The sequence below is a fragment of the Sminthopsis crassicaudata genome, chromosome X, assembly GCF_048593235.1.
Source record: "Sminthopsis crassicaudata isolate SCR6 chromosome X, ASM4859323v1, whole genome shotgun sequence".
NCBI lineage: Eukaryota > Metazoa > Chordata > Mammalia > Dasyuromorphia > Dasyuridae > Sminthopsis > Sminthopsis crassicaudata.
The window spans coordinates 35,941,925-35,964,644 of NC_133623.1; the positions used below are offsets into that span (position 1 = coordinate 35,941,925).

A 22,720-nucleotide genomic window follows, 5' to 3' on the forward strand; every position below is an offset into this window, starting at 1 on the left:
CTCAGATTACCTGAGTCGTGCCCTATGTGATGTCCAAGGATGGCGGAGGGGTTGGTAAGCCCTCTTACAAATGAGGACCAGAGAAAGTTATTGGCTTGATCTTCTAAAGCTTTAGAAGTTTGGCGTGAGGAAGATTTGTGTTCAAAAGTGATCTCAGATGTTTATTGACAGTGTGACTTGGACAAGTCACTCTTATTTGAATCTCAACTTTCTCATCTGTAAAATGGACATAATTATAGCACCCTCCTTATAACACTAGTGGGATGATTGAATGAGAACTGTATGTCAAATGTTTTAAAAGCATTAAAGCACCCCATAACTATGTTGTGGCTATTACTATTATTATTATTTTTGTAAATAATAATGAAGCCAATAAACATGTGGAGTTGGTGGAGGGGTAAATTCCCATATACTGTAACTGTCATCGTTAAGTCATTTTTTCAGTCATTTTCCACCTCTTCATGACTCCATTTTGGATTTTCTTGGCAGAGATACTGAGATGGTTTACCATTTCTTTCCCCAGTTCATTTTCCAGATGAGGAAACTGAGGCAAACAGGGTGAAGTGATTTACCCAAGGTCACACAACTAGTAAGTTTCTAAGGCCAGATGTGAACTCAGGTCTTCCTGACTCCAGGCCTGGTCCTCTATGTATTGTACCACCTATATGGCTCCCTGTAATTACACTGCATATTTGCTTCTATGACTGAAATTAGCTGTGTGAGCCTTGTCCTCTGGCACTGTAACGAGGATTTATGGCCTAAGTGTTCTGTGTTTTAAGAACAGTGATTTATGGAAGCTCAGATATTCAAGGGGAAAAAAGAATGCATTTTGTGGTTCTTTATGGAAAGACTCATTAAGTAATAAAGTCCCCTGGTACACTTAATTTCTTTATATTCATAAGAGTATTTAATTGTTACATTTAGCCTTATGATCACATCATTATAAACTTGTGCAGATGGTACATCGTTGCATCTTAACCCTCCACGTGAGTTAGAGGTAACCCTACTATTCATTCGTCTGTGCTATTATAACATGGGTGCAAACTTTAATAGAGTTCAAAATTCAATCCTAATGTACACTGTGGTGTAAACCAGATATTGGACAGCTCACCAAAAGAGCAGATCCCTAGTTGAACTCATCTCTGCCCTGGTGCATTTCAAATGAAATTTGACAATAAAAACTAGACTTCTATTCTTCTTTTCAACTGGGCACGTTCTGTGCATAGCAAGTGCATTTCACCTCCGTGACCTCAACATCAGCCCTTTGCTCCCCATCTCCCAGCCCAGTTAAACAAGAAAAAGGGGGGTTCATATTCCATGTAATCCAAAATTCATAAAGAACATTTCAGAGGACGACCAAACTCGTAGACACATCATCTCCACTTGAAAACACAGCTTTTGTGACTTCTTCAAGGTCACACAGATAATTACTGGCAGAACAAGGTGCTTGAACCTGGGTTTCTTGCCTGCCCTTCCTCCTCTCTAAAGTATGCTTTCCTCCAGAGCAGTAGTTCTTACTCAGAACATAGGCTAAGAGAGTTTTGCTGCTGCCCTTTCAGTGGTTGCTGTGGTTCAGCTGTTTTTAGCTGTGTCCAACTCTTTGTTGGTTGTTTGTCTTTTGAATGCTTTCTGTCCACAAACCTCTCATTTGGGGTTTGTCTTGGCAAAGTATTGGAGTAGTTTGTCCTTCTCCAGCTCATTTTTCAGAGGAGGAAATGGAAGCAAACAAGATGAAGTGACTTGGCCAACTAGTCAGTGTCTGAGGTCAGATTTAAACACGAGATGAGCTATCCTGACTCCAGGTTCAGTGCTCAATCCACTGCAGTGTCTCCTAGCTGCCTGTGAATGTATGTATGAATGGCTACTTTTTGCTGAATTAATTAAATTTATTTAAGATAGTAAATGCTGTCCCTGCAGCATAGTGTGAAAAGAGCACTGGCTTTAGAATTCAATGGAACTGAGTTCGAATCCTGACTTTGCTTTTACTTATTAACTTTTATTCTCTAAACTTCAGTTTCCCCATCTGTAAAATAAGAGAAAGGGATGGACACTAGTAGATGACTTTTATATATTGTCTTTAATATTTCCATTGTTAGTTTATCTACAGCAGTGCCAGTTTTGTGACTAATTCTAATCAGCATTTTGGCTTTTTTTTTTTTTTAGCTTGTTTTTGGTGAAAGTGGCTGTGTGATCATATAATTTGAGGAATACTGATTTCTACCCCAACAAGATCTCAATGAAATAGTCAATAATTACTGGGCCTAGAATGTAAAAGTCTGGAGTTTGCCACTTCCAAATTGTGCAACTATGGGTAAGTCATCTAAACTCTCTGAGCCTCTTTTCCTGATCTGTAAAATAGGGATAATAATGCCTGTAGTGCCTCCTTTCTAGGGTTGTTGTAACACCCTAGGACTCGCAATCAAGATTTCCTTAACTCTTAGAATTGGAATGAGCATCAGGAACCACAGAACCATAGTCCTTCTGGACCTTGGATTTATAGGCAGTAGAAATCATCAGTTTGGAATTCCTGCTGCCTCACTTACTGCTTGTATGATCTTAGATATGGACTTCCCTCTTTCTCGCTGGGCCTTACTTTACTTTTGTGTAGAATGAGGATGATACCTAAGTTTTATTAATAACAATAATAATTATGGGAACATATTTACACAATACTTTACATGGAATAACCTACTGAAATCCTCCCCTGTTGCTTCAGTGAGACAGTTATGCTGGGGTCTAGAAAACAAGAAGCCCACAGTGTCATTTCCTACCAAGCCCCAAAGTCTTTGGGTATGGTCTAGGTGACAGACTGTGTCTGTCATCTGAGGATCAGCTCAAATGAATTCAGAGAATCTCCTCACTAGGCTGGGTGCCTGGTGATAATTTTTTCAGTAGCTATCGAAGATCCTCTATGAATTAATAAGGAGTGGGGAGGTGAGACTTGGTGTGACCTATTAGAGGAGCCTGAATGAAGTCAGGGATCCCTGAAGTATTTACATTCATTATCTTTTTAGCCTTCCAAACAATCCTATAAGACAATCATAGCTTCCATTTTTCAAGCCCCTTGAGGTACACAAAAAGCTTCCCGCAGTATGACCTTCTGAGATGGGTCCTGCAAGGATTATGTTCCCATTTTGCAGATTCAGATTAAGTGACCTGCTTACTATGGATACAGGCTAGTAACTAACATCTTGAGTTCTTCTGAATCCAAATCCCAAGCTCTTACCACTGTGCCATCATGATGTCCATAAATTTGGAAGGAATTCCCACCCTAGGACTTTACTATGATGGAATCGTGATCCCAGATCACCTTACAAAGACAGGACCTCTCAGCTTTGTAAAGTGCTTTCCCCACTCAGTTAAGCCTCCCAACAACCTTGGGGAATGGCTGTTATCAGTCTAATTATTTTCAGTTTGAAGATGACGTAGCTGAATCTCACAAAGGTTAAATATATTTAGTAACTAGTAACTAGTAAGCTACGAAGATTGAATTTGAATGCAGGTCCCTCCTGATTCTCAATGCCATGTTTTCCTACTACACTTACATTAAATGAATGATCAACTCCTTGTGAAGTCTTTAGACTTATTTCTCTTATTGTCTCTCAATATTGTCAAATAGTTGAGTAGCCGTTAAAGCAGTTAGAACAAAGGAGAGTGGGGCATGCAAATATTGACTGAGCAACAGGTCTGATGTGCTTGGATTTGGAAGCTCTCAGCTGGGTTGGAGCTCTGAGGAAGTCCTCAGCTTTCCTCATGCCTGCTGTCTGCTGCTTTGCAAACATGGGCATATTTCCATTTGACTACAACTTCAAACGCTTCGGTAAGAATTTGGAAGGAAACTGTGTCCTTGCAGCTGTTGACAACTTTTGAGCTCTGCAGGCTGGGGGAAAGACTCCCTTTTCTTAATTGTGGATAACTCTAAAGCATCTTTGCTGATAAACCTCACGCTTAAATTGTAAACAAAAGAAAGCACTCAAACGTTTCCCTGGCACCTTTTTTTCTTTGCAGAGCTTTATTGCTTTCTGTGGGCACTGGGGTTTCTTTCAGAGTAAGCAGTTCTCTGACCACCAGATTGAGCTGCAGAGGCCTGTACCTTGGCATAGGAAAGCCTGAGTATATGGCAGGCCCAATGCTTTTCCTAAGCAAGTTTGGGAAGAACGACCCTGTTTTCATAGCTTCCCTGGATGGAGATTGCCGGCAGCTTCCTTCACTTGAACGTTTGCTATTTTTGAATAGAACGCTGCCAGAAACACACATATCTACAGCACACTCATGCACACATAGTTATTACACAATTCACACAGACATACACACACACACACACACACACACACACACATATATACACATACTTATACACTCATAGACATGCTCATGCATGCATACATACTCATATACATACACTTATAAATAAACACTTATATATTCATAATTATACACATGCTCATCCCTGCATATATATACTCATACACATGCACATATACATACAGAGAGACCCAGAAAGACAAAATTCTCCAAATACCTATATGACCTTGGACAGGTCACTTTACCTTTCTGGGCCTCAGTTTCCCTATGTGTCAAATGAGAGGCTTGGCTTAGATAGCTTCTGAAGCTTCTGTCCCGGTTCCCTGGCTTCACCTATACCCAAAGAATGGCTGAGTTGGAAAAGGACCTCAGCAGCCACAAGATGTAATGCATACCTGAATAAACCTCTCTCTAAAGCACAGTCAAAAAGTCAAAAAGCTTCTGTTTAAAGACTATCCGACTACTGGGGAAAACCCATGACCTCCTCTCATTCTACTTCCACACAGCTTGTTTGGGAGTTTTGCTCTTCTATCCATGTTCTCAGTTCCATCATACTTCCATCCATGGAACTCTCTTTCTCTATAGATGCCCCTGAAAGCTCAGAAATTTGCCAGAGAAGCTACAGAGTGTGAATCTTACTTGTCTCCTTATTGCGGCTCCCTAAGAATGATATACCTGCACTGGCAAGGAGCAAGGATCAAAACTCTCCTTCTACCCAACTCAGTCTCATTAACACCCATGAGCCCTGTGGAGCCTGAGACCTCACTCTTTCTCTCATCCACAGGTTTGTTCCTTCTGTTCCACACTCATGAATAAACAGATCATAGGCCTTCCAGTCCCTGACCACTTCCCTGCCATGCAGATGCGGCTCACTCCTTTATTGGATGGATGAGAAAAGTTTCTGCTGCTAGTCTCCAACAGGCCAGGGACATAAATGGTAGATTTCAGCAGCACAGCTGTCTCTTCTTGCATCTTCAAATGACGACTGTTGTCCCTCTGCTGGCATTCTCCAACCAACATCTCTTGCTTCTAGTTCTGTGATCTGGGCTCAAGTAGAATGATGTGACAGCCCTTCAAATACGTAAAGATGAAGTCTTCTCTTCTCCTGAGGCTAAAATGAAATATTCCTAGTCCTTTTAATCAGTCCTTGTATGAAGAGTCTCTAGTTGGCCCACCTCCCCAGTTGAGCTCTTCTCTATGTATGCTGTCTAGTTTGTCAATGTCATTACTAAAATGTGCCTCCCAGAACACAGTGCTCCAGATGGGATGTGGCCAGAGAAGATTATTGCAGGCTAATCAGCTCTGGCCTCTGGAAAGCTGCCACTTTTACTGGTGCCCAGGAGAACATTCACTTTTGGGGACTGTTTTGGGTTCTGCTTGATCTTCTGACTCCAGACTTCATCCTGAAGTCAACTTATAATTATACTGGCACAGTTATAACAATATAACAACATGACAATAACAATAACAATTGTGAGGCAACACTCTCTCTCATTGCAAGTAGGCACCTTCCTTTGTAACTTTGTGTCTTAGAGATTTGCCTAATGCTCAAGGAGACTTGAAAGATTGTCTCACTCAACGGGTAGATGTCAACGGTACTATTGAACTCAGGTCTTCTTGGTTCTGAGGCCAACTCTGCTGTACATGGCCGTCTCTTGCTTCATCCCGACCTATAACAATCGGATGCTTTTCACTCCCCAGTTGCTCCCTGCATTCTTGATGACCCATTCATTCCATGACCTTTTTTTTAATTCCTCCCTTCAATTCTGCTCTTGTTAGATCCTATCTGACTGTAAAACAATGCCGGCCTTGACCTGTGACCTCTGCCTATCGTGTTATTGTTTAGTTACTGTCTCGTGACCCATCTAGTCTTCCCACCAACTTTATGGGTTTGATGGAATACCAGGTTTCGGGCCAGCTTTTTGAGCACAGGTTGTGGTTGCTATCTCTTTCTGGCTTTGAATCAAGATTTTGTCTATCTTGGCTTTGCACTAAGAGTGAAAGAGTTCAGGGATTTGGGACAGAGGGCTAGATTTCCAGAGGACTTCTATTTCACAACACATGTTACCTTACATATCACTTAACTAGTCTTTCTATGGCTCCATTCCTTCCTTGGGAAAAAAATGAGAGTTGGATTAGATGTCAGCTTTCAGTCCCACCAACTTCTTCTGTCTTTCAAAAGCATGAAGTAAGAATAAAGAAAGGTAAAGAAAGCAAATCCTGGCCAGACTCCCATGTATGCTGAGATCTAGAGCTACAAATTAGTATTCTTTTGTCCTACTTCCTATTTGGGACTTTGTTCTTTCCACCTAGAACAGGGTTTCTTAACATGTGTATGTGTGTATATATATGTGTGTGGATCTGTGTGTATGTGTATTATGTGCATGTATATGTAAGTAAATGTATGTGTATATATGTATGCATGGAGAGAGAGAGAGAGAGAATGAGTGTGCGTGTGTGTGTGTGTGTGAGAGTAATCGGCTTGTTTGGCAGTTTTGTGAAACCAGTGGACCTTTCCTCAGAAGAATGGTTTTAAATAGATAAAATACATAGAATTATTAAGGAAACTTTTAAAATTGAAATGGTTACAGTTCCAGACAGTTGGGGGATGAGGGAAGTAGTTAAGCACTCCTGGCTCTCCCCTCCCACTCTCTGTATTGGACTTCAGGAAATTAATTCTCTAGTATCCAGCTCTTGGTCTCCCTTGCTCACGTGGCTAGGCTGGAGATTGAGGCCCTGTTCACTCAGGGCTCAGACATTGTGGGAACCCTCTTGCAGAGAAGGTTCAAGGCACCTGTGTGCTCTATAAGGAGCTCTATAAGGGCTCCTAGGAAAATGCCTCTTTCAGATACAGGCTAAAGTGATTTTGATAATTATGAAGAACTAAACAGAAAACCCCAAACAACATACCATCTGCTGACAGGGTATTCTTGTTCTCTTTTGCAGAGAAGGAAACTGAGGCTCGGTGAGGTAAAATTATCTAATCCCAGTCACAGCTAAGAAAAGGTCACAGCTAGGATGCAAATCTGGGTTTCTTGCCTTTTCTCACATAATTCCAAATTGCTTTATTCTTCTTTACTAAAGCCCCTTTCTCCTTCACTGAAATAGTGTTCTCCATTCACTAAGCCAGTCTGCCCTAATTCTTGTTGAGAATTACCACCCAGGGGTGTGAGAGGGAACAGTGGGGCCAGTTGTTGCAACTTCTCTTGGGCCACTAGGTATATCCTTGAACCCAAGCTGCTGCTTGCCCTGACCTTCGTCATTGACCCTGCTTCTCCAGTCATTTTCATCCTTTGGCCTCCAAAGAAGAGATGACCTTAACAACAGAGACTTTTAAGCCCTGAAGAAGCTTTGGGGGAAATATCCTCAGTTACAATAGCTTTTTACTTATAAAACCCTCCAAGTTACAGATGTGGAGGACACAATCCAAAGTATGGTTAGAGCTGGGAAAAGAGATTCACCTTTTCTTAAGGAAATATGATGATTTCTTTTATCCTCCTATTTCTCTGTACTGTCATTTATATTGTATATCCACTGAGAAGAGACATTTTATTCCTGTAGGCATTGTGGGAGAAGTGAATTCTTATATCCCAATCTGTTCTGGATCAGAAATAGAGATTAAGCATGGAGGCATATGGGAACTAGGGTGTGGGGGAGGGAGCAAGACAGGGAGAATGGATAAGGAAGCAAAAGTGAAGGAGCCAGGGGTGAGGCCCAGTTGGCCTCTGCCAATCCTTAGCTTGCCAGCCCTTGAAACCAGAGTTTTTCTTGTAGAAAAACAAGGAGTTCAATGAAATATTTTACCTATTGTCTGACTTCATCTTAGTACTGAGCTCTCTAATCATCACAGGTGTGGTGGAATCATTTGCAGCCAATTGCTCACTACTGGAAGGGTAGGTGGATTGGGTTAACTTGACAGAGGGCAAGTTGAAAGGTAAAAGAAATCCGAAGTGGACTAAATGGCTTTTCCTCTACCTTCCCTTTCTTTTCAAGGATCTGCCAGTTAATAGGTCATCTCTCCACCAATGTAGATCACAACCCTTTTGCAACTTAGTGAATAGACTTGAGGAGTTATTGTGGACATAAAGCTCATCATCCAGTGGCCAGGCTGAGAAATGTCTATAAACTTAGTTTGACCGCTCCTCAGACAACCGAGTCTATCATGGTGGGTCAAGCCAGAGCGTGTGCCCCTCACCGGCAGAAACATCCAGAACATGGGCTTGCCTCTGTGCCCCAAGAAGCCAGCAGAGGAGAACTGGAATAGAAAGTTCCCTCATCAACCAAGATCATGATAAGAAGCTGGACCTTTGGAGCAGGGAGGCTTTCTTTACATTGAGCCTACAAGTATAAGCCTCTCAGCAAATTCTAGTGATTCTAGGCAAAAGCCCTGTGAGGGTAGAAGCTTTCTATTCAGTGCCCTCTGAGGTACTGAGCCAGGGATACTAGTTGGTATGTTCCTGAAGTCTGTCAAGGACAAGAAAAGAGGGAATTTAAGACCAAAAACTCAGCCTCAGTACCATGATTTGACCCCATTGTGCAAGATGTTAGAGCTATAAGTACCTCTGAGTCTGTTGCCTCTTGCCAAAGCTTATGAGGTGCCAAGTCATGGGACTCAAGGCATTTAGTAAGCCCCTACTTCCCGTGAGGCTCCAAAGACAAAAGTGAAGGAGTTTACATTCCGTTACGACTAGGGGAAAGATCACACATTAACTAGCATCTGGAAAGTGTTTTACACATGAATTATCTCTTTTGATCTTGAAAACAATTTGGGAAGGTGGGTGATGTTGTTAGGCCCATTTTACATATAAGGAAACTGAGACTTATGGGTTAAGTGATGTGCTCAGGTCACCTAACTAGGAAGTGTTTCGGTCTAGAGTTAAATTCTGATTCCATGGTCCATGTTCTGAATCAGTTCTTCCTGATTCCATGTCCAGTGCTCTGTCCATTGCAGTGCTATCTCATTGCATGTATACACAGATGTTATATATACATACACCCAGAAATGCATACATATGTTATTCAGTCATGTCTGACTCTTCACGAACCCATTTGGGGTTTTCTTGGGCAGAGATACTGGAGTGATTTGCTATTTCCTTCTGGAGTGATTTGCTATTTCCTTCTCTATTTTATAGATGAGGAAACTGAGGCAAACAGAGTGAAATGACTTGGCCACAGCTAGTTTCTGAAGCCAATTTTGAACTCAGGAAGATATTTTCCTCGTTTCAGTTTGGCAGTCAAGCCACTGTGCCCCCTAGCCACCCCTCTGGTCATATATGGATATACAGTATGTATGCATATATATATATGAGTGTATATCCATTCATACTTACGTATGTATATATACACATATGTGTAGAAATGGTGTGCTAAAATCTTTGGCCCATAAGAAATATGGATAGATAATTATTTCTGAAATTTGGGGTCTTTGGCAGGAATACTGTACTAATGGAACCTGGGAAATAGTTCTGGGGTATATGAGTATGTCTAAGTCAGGCCCAGAGTATAACCTATGCAGGTGTTAGGATTCCACTTTAGGCCTGGGCCTGCCTAAATGGGGGCAATTCCCTCAAATGGCCCCCTTAGCACTCTCTCCCTGCTGAAATCTGACCTGATGCTTGATGGAAATTTCCATCCTGTCATTTCTGGGCATCTGCTATTACCACTCAGACATTCGGTGCCACTGATCTAGAGTGATGCGTGGTAGGAATGGGAAGTAATAACAGAATAATCCAATATGTGCTTTCTCTCGCATTCTGCTAATTGTGGTAGCATTTCAGTTAAGGGAGGGGGCATTGGAAGGAGTAAATAAGTAGCACAGACTGGAGCCGTTTTTTACCTTTTCTCCATCAGGTTCTCCATCAGGCTTCTTCAGAGCCTTTTGCTTTAGCCATTTGGAGTACGCACTTCTCCCTCCCAGTGGAGCCTCCGCCAAAGAAAAGCAGTTAACCAAACCCGACCAACATAGTGACCTGACTAATAATGGATGAAACGTTCCAGATCCGTAGGCCCCCCACCTTTTGGAGGAAAGGAGAGAGATCCATCTCTTCATTTCAGGGACTTGGATTGGTTCTGAGAATTATATAGTATCTGGTTTGCTTTTCTTTTCCCTTTATAGATACTGTTCATATTACTCTCGAGGCTTGACTTACTTCAATCTGCATCATTGCCTGTTTCGTTTTCCATCATGCTTTGGGCTCACTTTGCTTTTCTCTGGACTTCTATTTCCCTAGCTTTGAATTGGGGACAATAGCATCTTCCCTCCCAACATTATTCAGTTGTGAAAGGGCTAAAATGAGATAACAGATGGTAAAGTGCTTCAGAAGGTTAAGAGCATCATACCCTGTAAGGTCATCAAAGGATGAATACTGAAAAGGAAATTTCCCAGTTTGCTGACGGCCAGTTATTCAGGTTGATTGTAGTAGCAGGGGCTCCTGAGTACCCAAGGACAATTTCCATTTTTACAGCCTGGGTAGGGCTGAGATTATCTACCTGGGAGATGAAGAAGTGGGTTGATGGGATCACAATTTTAAACTGTGTTTGCAGAGAAGTTCCCTACAGTTATCTGATCCAATCAGGGCCATACTAATCTTCAGTTTAGACTAGATATAGGTTTTTGTTGAATTGATTTTATGGGAGGGAGAGAGGGGAGGAGGGACAGAGATTTGTTTTCTTAGTAGGACTATGCCATACAATGTCATATTATAAAGCAGCCACGCTGCACCAAGAATCAAAATAAGTATAAAACCCACAACTTTTTCTTCCTACTCTTTCTTACACTCCTACATATTTATATCTTCCTACATATTCAGCATTCTGAGATTTTCTGGGCCCGGACAGGGAGGCCCACGCTAAGGATTTTTAAGCACACTATTGTCAAAGTGGAAATCTTGAATAATTTGCCATTTGCCACAAGCAATACCATCTTTGCAGTCTCCCTGGAATCAATAACAATGTGGTTTGCCGAGCAGGTACTGACCTGGAAAGACTAATCGTGTTGGCTGCTGCTATAGTGCCTTTCCCTGGTCTCTTTCAAAGCAGAGGGCTGAGGGGTGGCCATCCCGTGGCTGGAACGGTTATTGGGAAAGGTGAGGAGACCGTCTCAGGGAGATGAAGAATGGTGCATGATTTACAGTTGTGTACACTCAATCTGAGGCCAGAGCTTGGCCCCTGACTTGCACTTTCAGCTCAAGTAAGTGTCTTGATTTCTCTGAACCTCAGTCTGTCCTCCTGTAAAATGGACATAATGATTCTTGCTTTCTCTATCTCATGAAGTTGTTGTGAGGAAAGAAGATTGCCAGTCCCAAAGTACTAAGGAAATGTGATGTATTATTAAAAAGAAATAGTAAACTAGTACTTGACCGAGGGAGAGAGAAGAGGGGACAGGGGAAGAAACTATTAACTGAACTGAGTAGGTCATTTCCAGCTTTGTTCTTAATGTCTGCCATTTTCATTTCAGCCTCAGTATTTCTCCCATTTCTTCTTTTTTTTCCTATATAGTGCCATGTGGGCCTGGGCAGTGGTTTTAAAAAATCTCAGGCCTGGGAATCAGAAGACCTGGCTTTTAGCCGGGATCCAGTCTGGCACAAACCCTTCTAGGGTCAGAGAGCTGGTCACTTCTTCTGCAACATGAGTCATTAGAGCTAGAGGATTTCTAAAGGTCCCTCCGTCCTTCCCGTGGGCTTAAGCAGAGCTGAGGAGGATGGAGACCAAGGTACTGCCTGGGGGCCTGAGAAGGAGAAGGCCCCCTGGGGTGACTGAGTTTCTCCCCCCCCCCGCCTGCCTTTTCACCATTTGTGGGGAGACAGAGTGTCAGTTTCAGTTGATATGATGTCCAAGGTTGTGAGGGATGGACTATATCTCATATTAGCCCTCCGCGACCCTACCGACATCTCATACCCCCCAGAAAAAGTTTCTGTCTGTAATTTAACAAGAAAAGATTAAATAGCTACTGTGGTGAAGAGCTCCTCTGCTTGCCTTTGGGAAAGATAGGAAGTTTAAACAAAACAAAAAAAAATAAAAAGGTTTCTGCCTCTACTTGCTTCTTATCAAGACGGGAGAAAAAGTTCAGATAATTATAACACAGAACCAGACAGTATGAGCCTTTGGGAGAAGAAGGTGGGAAAGGTCATTGTCAAGTGTAGGGATCCGGGAAGGAAGAGATATGTTAGGATTGCATTCTCAAGACTGCATCGGAATTTAATAGGTTGGGAATGCCAGGCATAAGGAAGAGTTTGAGCGAATGTGTTGAGGCAAGTTGGAGATGGTGAGATGATGAATAAACTAGTACAAGGAAAAGTGGAGCATGAACTAAGGCTTGAGAGGCTGTGGGCCTCGCATGCCAGGCTAACTAGTGAAAACTTTGTTTGGTTGACTGGATGAAGTCATTAAAGTGTTTGAAGTAGAATAGTGGGATCACTGATAGACCTGCTTAGGGTTAGCAAGTCCTGTGTCCAATTCTAGCTGTGTGCCTTTGCCCTCTCAACCTCAGTTTCCTCACCTGTAAACTAGAAATACAAATAGTACCTAACTCAGAGAGTCTTGTGGAGACCAAATGAGATAATTCAGCTAACGTTCTTTGAAAACTTTATAACATGATATAAATGTGAGTTATTGTTGTGATCACTATAAATAGATTTTTGGATGTGGAAGATTAATTCAGTAGCACTGTGATGTGCGATCTTCAGAGGGACAGAGAGATGGCGAGTTTAGGCTAGCTCCCTATTGCCAAGTCACAATTAACCACAAGGCTCACAGGCCTGAAATGCCTTAGTGAGGCTAGTGTGAAACAATCGAGACCTTCCAAAGGTTCCTGTCTGGGGTGGACAAATCGTAACTGTCTCTTGGTGGTTCTGGATCTGGATGATGCTGATGAGTATGAATTGCTGAGATGCCCCTTGGGAGCAAATACTCTGACACTAGCTGAGTGATCTGTTTTCCTTTGGGTGGGGGGAAAGAATAACAGAAGCTGATATCATATCTAAATATGACCGAGCTCTGACTTTGGCAGGGGACAGCTCTTTTGCAGGTTCTGTCAGATCAGAAAGACTTTGAATGTGGACCTAAAGTAGGCCTTCGCCTAAAGAGCTCACAGTCTATCTTGGACTTAGGAGCTGGGTTCCAGAGGGCTACCTGAGGTGCAGAGAAGTGAAAGTTAGGGAGTTAGGTCAGGCCCTTGTATGTTTGACTTGAAATCAGGAGTATCTGAGTTCAAATCCCAACTTCTGCCTGCCTCAGTTTCTTCATCTGTAAAATGGAGATACTAATCATACCCACCTCACTGGGTTGTTGTGAAAATCCAATGAGATAATAAAGACTGGAAACAGGATCAAACCTGAGTTTTCTCCAGTTAAATCCTGCACTGTATCCATTATGCCCCCAGCCTTCCTGATGGCAAAAAGGAAATGAGGCTAGACCATTCATTTACAAGGCCTCTGGCATACAGGCTTCACCACAGATATTCAGTGAAATTGTAAGGCTCACACATCAGAAGAAAAGAGTTGTCTACTTTCAAGCATCTTCCCAGCTTGTGACACACCTCTAATACACACACACACACACACACACACACACACACACACACACCCCAGTATCACAATGCACAATCTTTAATTTGCATGGTGCTTTATTGTTTACAAAGCACTTTTCTATCTATGATTTCATGAGCCTTCCATTGACCCTCTGGAGTAAGTAGGGCAGGAATTATTGCCTCCTTTTCCCAGAGGAGATAATGGAGGCTCTGGGAGGTGAGATAATTTGGCCAGGGTCAGACAAGTAGTTAGTCAGCTGAATTTCTATCTATCCCTTAAAGCCCAGCTCATTTGCCACTTTCTTCACAAAGCCTTCTCTAGTGCATGACAATTTTCCCCCTTATGAAGTACAAAGTACTTCATTTTATCCCTTTGGGATGTTCATATTATGTGACATTGTATATTATATATTTGTGAGAGTCACTAGACTGGAGGCTGTGTGAGGGCAGAAAGTATGCCTCATCCAAACTATGCATCTGTCCCGTGTGTAACAGAGCACTTGCCTCCTGGCCTTGGGCCTTAGTAGACGATGCTGAATTTGAAGGATCATAACCAAGGCTTCTGGTTTCAAATTTCATTTTTTCCCCTACGGCATGCTATTTGTGCTTCTCCAGTTTAACCTAATGAATAAAATCATTCTTTGCTTATGGAATTGAGGATCGATGCCAGGCAATTAACCGCTGGCCAATTCTATTTAAAGGGCAGGTGAAGAAAGTGGCCTTCTCCATCTTTGTACCTAATTCCTTTAATGGATAGTTTGCTTGGGAAGTCATAACAGATGCCTTCTGTTGATATGGATTACATTCAAATCTCCATGGCTTGCTCTGTGATGGTTTGAAATTGTTTACAGTCCAGACAGCGGCAGAGCTGAACTCTGTCTTTGTGCCACCTAGGAAGACGGTGTACTAAGCAGAAACCTGATTGAGAGCGGGCAGGCTTAGAACTAAAGAGTACCAGGTGTTTGCCAGCAGTCTCGGACACCACTGCCAGCCTTTTCTTTCTCATATATAGCTCTAGGGGAACAGGCTTGCTTTAGCTTAAGATGCCTCTATGGCTGCCCATTGCTCACAAAATAAAGCTCAACCCACTCCCTGATACTAGTCTGTTTCCTAAGTTTTCCTACACTTCTTCATTTAGCTTACACTATGTACACTCTACCACTAGTCTTGTACATGCAGCTCATGTAGGGTTTTGTGCCTCATTACTTGTGCTCGCATTGTTCTCCATGTTTGAAATGCCTTTTCTCTCCCTCCACTTGTTAAATTTCAACTTATCCTTCCCTGCTCTCCCTTACCCCTAGATTGGGGTAAGGACCCTTCTCTTTGGCTTCCTCATAGTGCTTGGTTAGCCCTGCTGTGCTATACCAATCCCACATTATACGTTGCAATTATCTTTGTATATTGCCTATATCCCCCTACTAGACTGTGAGCTCCATGAGGGCAGGGACCGTCTTTTTGCAACCTTGGCTCTTCTCCCAGGGTATTACACAGAAAGTGCTTAATAAATGATTGCTGAAATTGAAATAGAATCCTGTTTACAATAAAAAGGAATAATCAAATTACAAACAATGTGAATTTAATTTGAATTATCTACTTGAGAGCCCTTTGTTAGCCATGCTAGTTACCATGTGTACTTCAAAGGTCATAGGAGGTATAGTGGATAGAGCACTGGACTTGGAGTTAGGAAAAACTGAATTAAAATCCTGCTTTTAAATACTTCTGGATGTGTGACACTGAGCAAGTACATTTTTTTCTCTCATGTGTTAAAAATGGAGATAATAAAAGCACCTGTGCCTTAAAAGGTTGTTGAGATAGTATATGTAACAATTTTGCAAACTTTAGTTCTATAAAGATGATAGCTATTACAAATAATAACTGTTATTGTTAATTATAGTTATTAAGTATTAATAGTTATATTCCAGGAAAACTGACATACTTGCCATTCCCCATACACAATGTTCCACCCTTTGCCCAGGCTTTCTCCCAGGCCTAATTTTCCTATCTTGAGCCTCAGAGAATCCCTAGCTGGCAAGCCTTGTGTTTCTAGACTAAAAAGTGTGAATGGGAGTGATAGTCAATTAACTGGGAAAGGTAGATTATGAAAGATCATGTATTCCAACCTTCTGACTTTAGGGCTATAGAAACAGGGACTCAACATCAAAGGCTGATCATGTCAACGGACAAATAGGATGGGTACCTTTAGAATTCAGCATCACTGCTGCCCTCCAGGACTTTAAAGTTTTTTTAATTTATAGATCTTTTTTGTAGATTTTTTTAAAGATAGAGAGATGAAATGACTCTTAGAAAAAGGACTCAAATTTTGTTCTTCTTACTCCCAGCTCTGTGCCTTTCCCTCATAATCTTGCTTCTTCCCTCCATCATCATTTTAAACTCTGGAAGAGGAAAATATTCTAAAGGAATTCTAATTATTGATGTCATTTGGTTCTGAAAATGCCTTAAGTCGAAAGTACTGCAGTATCAAGACCCTTACCTAGCTTCATGTTCATTTCAAATAACATTCTATATACATAGATGCTTTCCACACAGTGTTTTATAGATACTTATACCAGGGCATATTCACTGAAGTAGCAACAGCAGTTTTTTTTCCTTTTCTAGGTACCACTATGGCCTTGAAACTGGGTGGGTGGGTATGGCGAGGGGGTAGTTAATTTGTGGAAACGAGCTTAAGATGAACTACAGGATCTGTGTTTTCTTTAATAAAATCCCTGCTACCATACTAAGGCCTAAAATAATCTGGGGATTGAGCACACAGGGCCAGAAACTCAGAGAACCAGAGTCCTGATCCCGACTCCCACCTAAGTTGCTTTGTGACCTTCTTGCTTTGTGACCTTCTCCTCTATGAACCTCAGTTTTCTCTTGTGTAAAAGGGCAGGTTAGGGGAGTGTGAGCTAGATCCCTAGTTTCCGTTTCACTTCTAAGCTTCCACAATGCTAAAAGAGCAGAGGCAAATGCAGATTAATGGCCCTATTTTGATGCTCATCTGAATCAAGAAAATGGTTTTATAGACAGAGAAATTTGAAGGTATAACAGGTTGTGAACCTGCATATCAGAGAGGACCTGAGAGACCATGTTTGTCCTTGTGCTAGTGAGTATCCTCCCTACTGCATTCCTGACAGGTTTCTATCTGGCCTCTGCTTGAAGGTCCCCACTGAGGGACTCCTGGCAGGTCACTGCACTTTAGGGCAGCATGAATTGGTAAGATTCCCCCTCCCCCCTTTCTATTAGTCTCTCAGAAACTTCCAACCATTGCTCCTAGGTTTGTATTCTGGAGCCAGGTAGAACAAATGGAATGCCTCTTTGATGTGCTTCCTTTTCAAGCATTTGAATACAGCTTTCATAGTCCAGTCAAGTTTTCCTGGCCTCCAGGCTAAATGTTCCTACTTCCTTCAACCGATTTTCCTATTACCCTCAAAATCTTCCTCATTCCTTGGATATGCTCCAACTTGTCAATGTTCTTCCTAAAATATTATGTTGAGAACTAAGAAAAAATACTCCAGAAATGGCCTGGCTAAGGAATCTGTGCATTCTGCAGCCTAAGATTTCATGCTGCTTTTGACGGCCATGTTACAATATTGATTTATATTAATCTAGCAGGCTATTAAGAACTTAAGATCCTTTACATAAATATGCTATCAAGTTTCATAGTCAATAAATGTGATCTGGTTTCACTCGTGCTGTACTTAGGTAGTTAATTTTTCAAGGGAAACTCAGTAGAAAGATTAGGCTTGAATATATAAATCATGGAATCATATCCATAAAGATGCTCATTGAATGTACCGGGTGAAATAGCAAAGGGGAAGAAGCAAAAAGGGTCCAGGATGAGATCCTGAAGGACAGCTATGGTCAGTGTGCATAACCTAGAAGATGGTCTAGCAAATGAGATTGAGAAAGAGCAGTCAGAGAGGTAGAAGGGACTCAAGGGATGTGTGACAAAAACCTAGAAGGGAGACAAAGACTGGAAGTAAAAGGTGATCGACATTATCACAGATTGCAGAGGCAAGAAAAATGAAACTTGAGCAAATACTGTCCGATTCAGCAAGTAAGAGGTCACAAAATAATTGTTAAGTATGGAACAGGTATTCTAGAAAGCACAGTAGAAAGGGAAGTTAGATCTGAAATAGGATGGAGTTGAGGATGGGCTAAGGGAACATGGCTTATACATAGGTAGCTGATGGTTCAGAATTTCTGGGACAAGTGTGATGGGTTGAGAGTAAGCTAACCATTAAGGTCTGAGTACAAGCAGGGTGTCTGATAGGAGAGAAGTTCAAAGAGGGAGTCAGGTGATAAGGCTGTTCAAGAATTGTCCTTGAGATCTCTCTTCATGGGAGTCCCAATTTTCTGGTGGGGATGGAGTGGATATAATGGACCAGGCAGAGAAAGCATGGCCAAACGTGTCTGTCTAGTGCCATGGAAGCCTTGGACAGAGCAAAATGAGACCAAATAGGAGCATTTGCTTTGCCATCCTCTGTATCAAGCTGCTCCTGACAGTGCTTTCAAATAGAGCCGGCTATAATCCCATGCTACTCCATCTATTTCTTTGAATCTTAAGAGCAATTGCATGCCAGTGACTTTGGAGCTAACTGAATCTGTGAGCGTTTCCAGAGCACACTGACCAATGTTTCAGAGCTCCTACCAGGCTTTCACAAATACCATAGCAATCTTGGAGCACAAGAAGTTCTCTGCATGGCTCTGGCTGACATTTCTTTATTTTGTCATTATTCCCCACCCCCGGCCTTCGTAGCGTGGACTAGTTGGGAGTTGAAGGGATTACTATAATTATTATCATATTACCATCATCGTTATTATATTCACATTTATAGACCTACCACTGAACATATCCATGGAAGCCAGAAATTTCCTCTGTATTAAATTTTATGTAGAACTGTACAATGTCAATTATGAAATTTCAACTGGAGGCCCAATTTGGATAATGCTATTATTAGAGTAGCCCACAAGAATCTCATATGACTTTTTCTGTGTTAGTTTTTGTTCACTAAATTTTGTCAGAAAAGTGCATAGGCCGGTTCATTTTCTGAAATATCTAAGTAGAAAAAAAAAGCATCTTTTCTCACGGTTGCTCGGGTTTTCTTTCAACACCTTCATTTCCCTACTGTTCACAAACTCGGCCCCATATTAGGGCCATTTGGAAAAATGCATGGATTCCAAATGAGACTGTGATTTAAAATATTTAAGTGGGATCCCTGATTCCCCAAAGGCTTTGAATATCCATGTCCTGGAGAAAGGAATCAGTGATGCCCATAGCTTTGTTCTCAAATGATTTCAGTTATGAACTAGCTTGATCATTTATATGGGATCCCTGGGTGGTGACCAAATTTCCTCAGTCTATCTAAACCTTTCTTCTGGTGCAACATCATTCCAGTTGCAAGTACTTTTAATACTTCTTTTTGGTACTACTTCTAATAACATCTCCATTTTCGTTAGAAAATTATCCTTTATTTCACTCTGGTTCACAACAATCTTCAATTCTTGTTGCACTTTCATCTGTATGACTGGTCCTCACATCCTCTTGATTCTACCTTCTCAGCATCTCTCACATTTGTCTCCTCTTCCTCACCCCAGTCACGAAGCTGCCATTCCATTCAGGATCTTATCACCCCTTGCCTGGACACCTACTGCTTAGTCTTTCTGCCTTCAGCCTCTCCTCTTTCCAATCCATCTTCCACATGGCGACCAAATTGTTTTTCTTAAAGCATAGATCCAACCAGGTATTTTTCTTGCTGAAGAAGCTTAACTGGGATCTTAATGTCTCTAGAATAAAGCCCAAACTCTTTTGTTTGCCATTTAAAGCTCTTCACAGTCTGCTCCAGCCTTTCCTTCCAACTGATTTCTCATCATACTCTCTAAGTTCTAGGCTACCTGATCTATTTGCTGTCCTCCCCTCTCTGAGCCTGGAATGGTCCTTCTCTTACTATCATCCTTCAAAACTCAGCTCATGTTATTTCTCTTACATGGGACCTTTCCTGATCCTTCCAGTTGCTGCTTCTTCCCCACAAATTATGTTGTCTTTACTTTGCATAGGTGTTGCTATTTATTTCTCTGCTTTCCACCCAGGAGAATATAAACTTCTTGGAGGCAGGAACTATTTCACTTTGTCTGTCTGTCCCGAATACCGAACACAAGGTTAAGCATGTAGTGGGTACTTGAGAAATGCTTGACGACTGACTGAATGGCATTGACGAAGTTCTTCAAGCTTTTAGAGATGCTTTACGCGTCCTAGATTCTCTTATTAGAATCGTCATTGAGAGGTAGCCTGTCGGCAAAAATCCAGAAGTGTATTGCGTATCAATCGTCCAGTGCTATCTGAGTGCCACTTAGAAAAACTGACATACCGCCAAGTGGCCCCCTCGTTAAATGTTAGCTTGTGATGGTGATAAAGTGGCAGCAGATCAGATCTCCTCTCAGCAAGCGCTTCTTTCTCCTTGTTCTGGGTGGCTCACATATCAAGTGTATTGCTCCCAGGCCATGCTCACTGCTCCTCCACCGATTCATAAATTACTCAGCAGCATAAATAGCACTATCCCTGCAGATATCACAAGTGACAGAAGTCCCTTTTGAAGAGTTAACAGGAGCAGTGTGAAATTCACCCCTGTGACCGGGTGCCAGACGATAATGGGATGGCTGTCATTATGGCCCATAGAGGAGATGTGAGCCAGGCCAAGTGAAATTGACCACTTAGTTCCCATCAAGGCTGGCCAAAAGGACGCCTTTACGGTTTCACTTCAGTCCTCCCTTCCTTTGGTCTGGCTCACGTCTTAACTCTTCTTCCAGCCTTGAAATGACAAGGCTCACTTTCTAAGAATCAAACTTATATAAACAAAGCAGGAGCCTCGAGAAGACAGCATGAGCCAAGGGACTGGATTCTTCCTTCACCTGGCTCTCGACTGAGCTATTTTGTTAGTTTACATTGGATTATTCAACCAAATGAAGTTTCGCCTGAACCCGGCTCACAGAAAACAAGCAAATAAGCCCCACAAGGTGCACCACTAAGAGAATATTCAAAACTCAGAATACAGCAAGCCTTGTTTTGATCACTCTTATTAGCTCTGGGAACAATGTTCAGCAAAAAATTATCATAGACACAACCTAAATATTTTAAATATGAAAGAGATCTTAGAGTTCATCTTGGCCAGTTCTCTTACTGTACCAAGGAAGAAAATGATCCCTAAGGGTGACTTTAGGTGATCATCCTAACAGTGTATGGCAGAGGCAGGATTATCTAACACTGAAGAAATCCAGTGTCTTGTTTCTACTTACAGAGACAGTTGGAGACACAATGGGCAGAGCACTGAATCTGCAGTGAGGAAGTCCTGAATTCAAATCCAGTCTCCTGGCTGTGTGACTCTGGGTAAGTCACTTCACCACTTTTGGCCTCAGTTTCTCCATCTGTACAATGGGAGTCATAATAATTCCTGTGCTCCCAGGGTTGTAAACTGTTGAGCACCCAAGCATGGAATTGTGCTTAACAAATGCTTGTTTTTTTCTTTGTTTCCTACTTAGAAAAAGCAGAGAGAATAAGAAAGTACCAGGATTCATCTCTGTTCTCAAAGGATATCCCAATCTGAGTATACAAATACTAACATTCAGTTAGATCCTGAGGTCCAGAGAGTAGATAGGAAGGCCACGCAGCTAGTTAGTAGCACAGTTTGGACTTAAAGCAAGATCTTCTGGCATCCAGACTAGCACATGGTTTTCCCTGGCTTTCAAAGGCACACATAGTAAGTTAGTGACTCAACAGAACCCATTGAACCTGTGCTCAGTAACAAACAAAAACAGAACAACAATCAGGGTTACCAGATGAAGGAAGAACATAGGTAGATCAACTGATCATCACATGTCTGCAGCAGTTTAGACGGCCTGGCCAATGTAGGCCTGTACCACATACTTTCCACAGATTGTCTCTGTTCCATGACTCATATTAACTTACTCTATTACTTCTTGGAATTGTTCCTTTATTGTGCATTCATCATCTTCCGCTTCTGCCAGAAATCCTACCCCAAGGTAAATGGGGCCTGATGTAACCCCCCTTTAGTACTACCGTACCTTAAGTGTGAAGATCTATCATTGTATAACCTAACTTACTTTATGCCCAGAATGGTTTATCTCTGGTCTGATTGGAGAATTAGGACCAGAAATCATTGTTGTGCTTAGTAATCCCCAAATGCTCTTCTTTGTGAAACTAAAGGCTGCTTGGCTCAGGACTATAGCTTTTACTGACTCAAGCTACTAGAAAGCCCATAGTCATGTGGCTCCAGGCTCTTTCCAGGATGGTTATCCATTACTTTTCCACATAGTTTTCATATTCAATCTATAAACATTTATTAAGGACCTGTATTGTGTCAGCTTGGGACACAAAAAAGACACCGGTAGCCCTCAGTGAGTTTACAATGTTACAAGCTCACAATTAGAGCTTAGAGTAAATAGCATAAATTCATTTCCATTCCCTATCTTAGGGCTAAGGAGGATACAGAACAAAGTAACTGGGTAAAATAATACAGGTGAAACATTTTGCTACCCTGACCCAACCATAAGAAGTCAAAATGTGTTAGAATCCACATACAGGAACAAAGTAACTGAGTAAAATAATATAGGTGAAACATTTTGCTACCCTGACCCAACCACAAGAAGTCAAAATGTGTTAGCTCTGTGGATTCTGTGGATACATTTTGACTTCTTGTGGTTGGGTCAGGGTAGCAAAATGTTTCACCTATATTATTTTACCAAGTTACTTTGTTCTGTATCCTCCTTAGCCCTAAAATAGGGAATGGGAATGAATTCACGCTATTTACTCCAAGCTCTAATTCTTTGTTAGTAAAGGATGAAATTGTAGAGAAAATTTCAAAGTTCCCT

The 22,720-nt window shown here is 41.7% G+C and overlaps 1 long non-coding RNA gene across 1 annotated transcript in view; it reads left to right on the forward strand.

Moving 5' to 3' along the window:
- Window positions 1-22,720, forward strand: part of LOC141548535 (uncharacterized) — a 240,185-nt gene that overhangs the window by 82,301 nt on the left and 135,164 nt on the right. The window contains exons 3-4 of the long non-coding RNA XR_012483993.1: window positions 2,164-2,311; window positions 21,130-21,218. This is a non-coding gene — a long non-coding RNA (uncharacterized LOC141548535). The remainder of the gene's footprint in view (window positions 1-2,163; window positions 2,312-21,129; window positions 21,219-22,720) is intronic.